This window comes from Bos taurus, chromosome 6 (assembly GCF_002263795.3).
Source record: "Bos taurus isolate L1 Dominette 01449 registration number 42190680 breed Hereford chromosome 6, ARS-UCD2.0, whole genome shotgun sequence".
Lineage (NCBI taxonomy): Eukaryota > Metazoa > Chordata > Mammalia > Artiodactyla > Bovidae > Bos > Bos taurus.
Window position 1 is genome coordinate 116,598,803 of NC_037333.1, and position 5,180 is coordinate 116,603,982.

A 5,180-nucleotide genomic window follows, 5' to 3' on the forward strand; every position below is an offset into this window, starting at 1 on the left:
TCGGACCCGCGGCGGCGGCGGCGGCGGCAGCGGCGGCGGCTCAGGAGCGCGGGGCGGAGGCGGCGGGCGGCCGGGGCGCGCGCAGGGAGCTGCGCCGCATTTTGGAGAAGTATTTATAATGCAGCGGCGCCGGTGCAGTCGCGGCGCCCGGGGTCCCGCAGGGTCCTAGCGTCCACTGCATTGGCTGCCGAGGGTCACCATGTGATCTCGAGGGTGGGAGCAGACGCCGCCCCCGCGCCCGCCCGATGGCACACTCGGGCGCTGCACCGCGGCCGGCCGGGGGCGGCGCGGGCGTCCCCGGGGCGCGACGGAGCGGTCGAGTCCCCGCGAAGCCGGCAGGGGACGAGCGAGCGTGAGGCCGGGGGTCGCGGCCGGGGTCCCGGCCCGGAACGGGCGCTCCGTGGGACTCCCGGCCGGGCGCCTCCCGCCAGGGCCCTGCGCCCCCGCGCGCGCCGCCGGTGAGCGCTCGGACCTGGGGCCGCGCCACCGGACCCCGCACCGCCTCGTCCTCCTGCTCCTTCTCCTCGGCCACCGGGCGCTGTCACGGAAGCGTCTGTCTCCGTCTCCCGCCCCTTTGTCTGAACGCGGCGCTTGACCGAGATCCTGGGGAGGGGGCGCCCCGGCTTGCCCCGCCCGGCGCCCCCTGGGAACCTGCGCCCGGGGCCGCACGGGCTGGCGGCGCGGGGACGCGATCAGAGCGGGGTCCGATGCCCACGCCGCCCGCAGCCTAGCGGGTCCCCGCGCTCGGATGCCGGATCCCCAGCGCCGGCGCGGGGGCGCGGGGCCCGCAGGACCCCTCCCGGCTCGGCCCCCGCCCTCCGCGGCCCGCGCATGCGCCCCGCGATCTCGGTGCAGGTGCAGGGAGGGCGCTCGGGGCGCGCGCCCCGGGCCCCCGCGAGCCCCTCGCGCCGACGCCGCGGGCAGGAGGCGAGGGGGCCAAGTGGAAGGGGAAGGGCGGGAGTCCCAGGCCCGCCCCCAGAGCCTGACGAGCCCAGCCCCCCGGCATCCCCGCACCCCCCTTCCCCGCGTCGCCCCAGTTCCCCACAAGTGACCCCGCGGGCCGGCCTGGAGCGGAGCTCACACCCGCGAGAGTGGAGAGCAAGCCTCGGGCTCCAGGCCTGAGGACCCTCGGGCCGCTGGGGCCCAGTGAGGCGGCGGCGGTCACCCAGAGGCCAGGAAAGGGACCGCCCCTCGCGGGGTCGCCCTGAGGGACCCAGGGGGCGTGAGAAAAGGGAGGACCCGGGGCCCAAAGCGCTGGGTCGTAGCGGGAGGGGCAGCCGAGCTGGGGCGTCACGCACTCGCTGTGTTTCGTGTGTCAGGATTTGCCCGGGGTCCGCCTGTGACTTTCCAGGAGAGCCGGGTGGGATCACTGACAATGTCAGGGGCCCTCATCCGGCCGTTCAGAGAGCCCTCCACACGGCGCCCGGGGCTGCCCCGCGCCGCGCGCCGGGCTCTCAGGCATCCTGAGGATGGCCGGCTCCACGGCAGGAGGAAGGTCGCAGCCAGAGGACAGCGTGCAAGGAGTCCAGGAAGGAAGAGGGGCGGGCGTGGGAGCGCCGGGGCAGCGTCCTGACACCCGCCCCTAGATCCGGGTCTGCAGGGGTCCCTACAGGCCCGTGGCCTCTGCTGGCCGTTGTCAGTCGCTCAGTCATGTCCCACCCTTGTAGCCCCCCAGGCTCCTCTGTCCATGAGATTGTCCAGGCAAGAATACTGTAGTGTTCACCATGCCCTTCTCCAGGAGATCTTCCTGACCCAGGGATGGAACCCGGGTCTCCTGCACTGCAAGCGGATTCTTTACTGTCTGAGCCACCAGGGAAAGCCCAAGAATACTGGAGTGTCTGCCATGCTCTTCTCCAGGCGATCGTCCCGACCCAGGGATGGAACCCGGGTGTCCTGCACTGCAGGCGGATTCTTTACCAACTGAGCTGCCAGGTCTCTCCCGGGTCCATAACCAGCCCTGCCCCTCCAGGCCCAGAGAAGGAGGGGGGCCTGGGCCCCCACTTAGCCTGACCTTGTAGGGCGCCCTCCTGCCTTAGTGGGTTGAGCTCATCCTCCAGCCTACACAAGGCTGGGAAAGGCCACGGCGCCTTGAGGCAGTGGTCCAGCCCCTGGCTGGGAAGGGAGAGCGCCTGGACGAGGTGGGGAGGGACAAGGCTGGCCCCCAAGGAGGCCTGCCCGGGTTCTGGACTTCAAGGGGCTGCGAGTTGGGGAGAAGGAAGAGGGGAGAGGTGCGGGCAGCTGGGCAGTCCCAGGCCCTGCCGCCCGGCCTCAGTCTGGGGCCCAGGGAGGGGAGTCCCCTCACGCAGCTGGACTGGGGGCAGGGTCCTGGGTGCTGTCGGGAGCCTGGGGCGGGCGGAGTCCAGCAGTCTTGCCAGCACCTCCAGGGTCACTCACCCAGGTCCACCCCACAAATTCCAGCCCCTACGTCTTGACTTTGACTGACCCAACTACCCTGGCCTGACACCTACCAGAGCCCCACGGGTCCCCAACGGGGATAGTGGGGGTCCTCTGAGCACAGCAAGACCCCCGCCCAGACCCCAGAATGGGGAGGAGGAGGCCCAGCACCGGACTGTTCGTTGAGTGGGAGAACCCCCACCCTGGGGGAAGGGGACCCAGAGCAGAGAGGGTCTCCGGGATCCTAGGGAGAGGCGGACCCGGGAGGGCTGCGGAGGTGGCGGGGGTGCTGGCGAAGTGGGCCGGAGGGCCAGGAGCCTGGGAGGCGAAGGCACCAGGAGCAGACTTGGGGCCGGCGGCCAGGGCCCAGCCCGAGGGGCTCTTCCCAGAGAACGTGAAGGGAGGAAGCAAGAGAAACCAGCCGCCCAGCTGGAGGCCTGGGTCCCCTGCTTAGAACCTGCCAGGCAGCTCGCTGGGCCCTGGGCTCTGAGAGCTCCTGAGGGCAGGGAGGGCGCGACGCTCCTGACCCGCCTGCTGTACCCAGGCTGCCTGCTCCTAACCCGGAGTCTGTGACGCAGCACCCGGCCTTCCCGCCGAAGCTCTGCTCTCCCGATGCTTTACAGCCTGGGGGCTGGGGGCTGGGTGCAGGAGCCTCCAGTCAGAGAGGCAGCGCTCCAGCTGGACTTCGGGACCAAGGAGAATAAGCTGGGACGAGGGCTGAAGAGCGAGGTGGGAGGTGGAGGCCGCGTGGGAACTCCGTGGAGAGGGACAGCACGTGCTAAGGCCCGGGGGTGGCGGGGACCACGAGGCCAATGTGCTCGCAGAAATTTTCACACGGCTGATTTACCACACGGTTGTCTAGGAAGCTACTTGCAGGCAGGCCACCGCGAGATGTGTGGAATCTAAGAAGCAGTGCCTCCGAACGAGAAGTATGAAGGTGGGCAGTGGGAACGCCCAGCTGGTTGGGAGCCAGAGGGCACAGGCCGGGGGGACACGCTGGGAAGGACCAGACTGCTGGAGGATGGACGGACGTGACGAAGGCAGACGAGTGGGAATGATCGAGTGAACAGTCTGCAGGGGCAGCAAGCGCTGCCCCAGAGGCGACGCCGTCCCAGCTCACGTGGCCCCAACATGGCCACGAATACGCTCTTGGTCCAGTCAGCAGAAAGCGGCGGTACTGCTCAGGACAGAGCCAGGATGTCCTTGGCCTTGCCTGCACACAAGGCTAAACCCTTCCCGGGGCCCCAGTGGCTTCTCCAGCACCACCCCCGAGCGGGCCTTCCCCACCTCAACAGACTCTGCTCCCACCAAGGTTGCCGTGGCCAGAGCCACCCACCCCAGGGGGCCCACCTGGGGCCTTGCTCGGCCTCCAGGGCCTGCGACAGGCTGGCTTCTGCCCAAAGCCCCCCGCCGGGGGCTCTGCTCTCTCCCTGCCCTGTGAATGCCCCCTCCTCGGGGGCATCACCTCCCCGCGCCCACCCCCAAGCCCCAAGGGCCTTCTCTCCGCAGCGCCTTCCCAGGTGTGTCTGCCCCACGGCCTCCTGGGCCTCTCTGCTCACCCTTGTCCCCCAGCCCTGGCCCCTCACTCCCGACAACGCCGACTCTGTCCCCAGCCCGAGTCGATCCTCGGCCAGCAGCCAGGAAGGTCCAGCTCAGACTTCAGCCTGCCCACCTGCCTGGCCTTCATGCCGCCCGCCGCCCTCTGCGGGCAGACGGCTCTGCCGCCGCCTAGCCCTTCTGCCTGCGGCCCCTGCCGCCCTGTCTCTTCCTCCCAAAGGGCACCCCCTGCAGAGGTTTTCCATGAGGACCCCTCCTTTCTGTTCACAGGGGCTCCAGTTGGAGCCAGGCTTTGGGGCTGCCCGGCCCAGTTAAACTTCGATTTTAGATAAACCGGTGATTTTCAGGTTAAATGTGTCCCGAGTACTTCCTGGGACACGCTACACTAAGAAGTGCCTGCCTGCTCCCCCCAAAAAGGGCTCAGCGATCCTCGTGTTTGAGAATCTGGGCTCCTTGGCAGCCAGCAATGGCCATATGACGGAGGCCAACCCGTGGGATGTGGCCACTCTCTGGCAGTGCCCTGATGGAGGTGCCTGTTTCTGCCACCCTCTGCTCCTTTGGGGGCCCCAGGACAGGTGGCTCCGGTCCCTGCCCCCCACGCCCAGGCCCAAAGGCCACTGAGGCTGCCTGCGGCTCCAGCTGTCCCTCCCCCAGGCCTCGCTCTGGCCTGACTGAAATCAGCCCATGGGCATCCTCACCCTCAGACATCAAGCTCAGCCCCCTTGAAGCCAAGGTAAGACTCTGGTTTGTTCCCTGTGGTTCTGACACCTGGAGCAGCACCCACAGGCTGGGCGGGTCCAGCAGAAGAGAAGAGGACGGGAGGGAAGTCACGGTCAAGGGTTGGGAAGCCACTGGGGTAAGGAAGGGCCTGGACAAAGCATCTGAACAGCTGTGTGCACCCAGGCGCCAAGGATAGGACAGGCTGGGCCATGGACTGGGGTCGCCCTCCCAGGCAGGGGACCAGGAGTGTCCAGCTCAGGCCACCTGGGATAGCAGCGCCAGGCACAGAGATGGCCATGGCCAAGTGCACCCTCCACGCTAAAAAGGAGGTGCAGACAGGGAACAGGGGAGGACCCTGGAAGGCGGTGGCCACCGTGCCCACGGGTGCACACCCCTAGCCTGGTGCCAGGGTGGGAGAGCTGCCCGGCGGGGAAACCCAGGCCCAGGCAGGGACTCCGGGGGACAACGGTGGGCCCTGGTGGCCAGAGCAGGGACACAGGACACCAGCG